This window comes from Myotis brandtii, unplaced genomic scaffold, assembly GCF_000412655.1.
Source record: "Myotis brandtii unplaced genomic scaffold, ASM41265v1 scaffold638, whole genome shotgun sequence".
Lineage (NCBI taxonomy): Eukaryota > Metazoa > Chordata > Mammalia > Chiroptera > Vespertilionidae > Myotis > Myotis brandtii.
The window spans coordinates 350,430-352,119 of NW_005370445.1; positions in this window are offsets into that span (position 1 = coordinate 350,430).

A 1,690-nucleotide genomic window follows, 5' to 3' on the forward strand; every position below is an offset into this window, starting at 1 on the left:
CAAATCTTGCGTGAATTTTGGGACACCCTATATATCTACATCTCCTCAAGAGGAGGTACACTGGCTGAGTTGAAAGCTCTGGTCTAGATGATACAGCAATTTTTTAAAATATTTTTTTATTGATTTTTAAAAAAAATATATTTTATTGATTTTTTATAGAGAGGAAGGGAGAGGGATAGAGAGTTAGAAACATCGATGAGAGAGAAACATCGATCAGCTGCTTCCTGCACACTCCCCACCGGGGATGTGCCCGCAACCAAGGTACATGCCCTTGACCAGAATCGAACCTGGGATCCTTCAGTCCACAGGCTGACGCTCTATCCACTGAGCCAAACCGGTCAGGGCCTTTTATTGATTTTTTACAGAGAGGAAGGGATAGAGGGTTAGAAACATCGATCAGCTGCCTCCTGCACACCTCCCACTGGGTACATGCCCTTGACCGGAATTGAACCTGGGACCTTTCAGTCCGCAGGCCCACGCTCTATCCACTGAGCCAAACCGGTTAGGGCTGGAGTTACTTTTTTTTTTTTTTAATCCTCATCAGAGGATATTTTTCCATTGATATTTAGAGAGAGTGGAAGAGAGGGAAAGACAGAGAGAAATACTGATGTAAGAGAATCATATCAATTGGTTGCCTCCTGCACGAGCCTGCTACACCAGGGCCCGGGCCAGGGAGGAACCTGCAACTGAGGCTGCCCTTGACTGGAATCGAACCCAGACCCTTCCGTCCACAGGCTAGGGCTGTGGAGTTACCTGTTCACTTTCCACCTCCAATCCAGACCTTGTCCCGGGGGCAGGTATGTTCTGTTGACAGTGCAGAGCCCAGGCTGACCAGAGCCGGGCACAGGGACCACTGGCGAGCACTGCCAGAATAAGCGAATAAAACTTCGAAAATGAGTAAACGTCCAGTATTCAAGGAACGTTTTGAGAAATAATGTTATAGCCCCAGACTGGGGCATTATCCAGTCAATAAGAATGACAGCACAAGCCTGATGGGTAAACATAGATAAGTATTACATTATATTTATTTAACTATATAATATCTATGTATGCACACATAGGCTGTGTGTATATACACACACACATATAGAGGTGTATATAGTCTATCTACCTATGTATGTATAAAGAAAAAGTATGTGTATATATATTTATATGTACATACATATAGAAACAGAGGTGTATATAATTAGTCTGTCTACTTATTAGGAAAAAGTATGTGTGTGTATATATTTAGAGATTATACACAGGGTTGGGCAAAAATAGGTTTACATTTGTGAGTATGCAAAACAGAGTTTATTCTTGTATTATGTTTTATTAATTATTGTATTATTTTCCATAGGAACAACTGTAAACCTACTTTTGCCCCGCCCTGTATCTAGAGAGAAGGGAGAACATATGTAAAAAGAGAATAAATGTGTATGTCTGGCTATGCTACGGTCAGGCTGTTTCTAACGCCTTGACAAGCTCTAGGGTGGGCTTGGGTTTAACAGCACCTGGATGGTTATGGACTAGACCTTCAATACACGGACTCCTTGGTGAGGTGGAACCGGTTTAGGACCACGGTTCTCCAAGGTTGCAGATCCCCACTAGCGGGGCTCTGGCTAGTGTGTTGTTGGGGGTTCAGGTGCCCCGCGTGCACCCTGGGGACAGCTGCGTACGCATTCCGGGCGGGGGCGCTGGACGCCTTCCT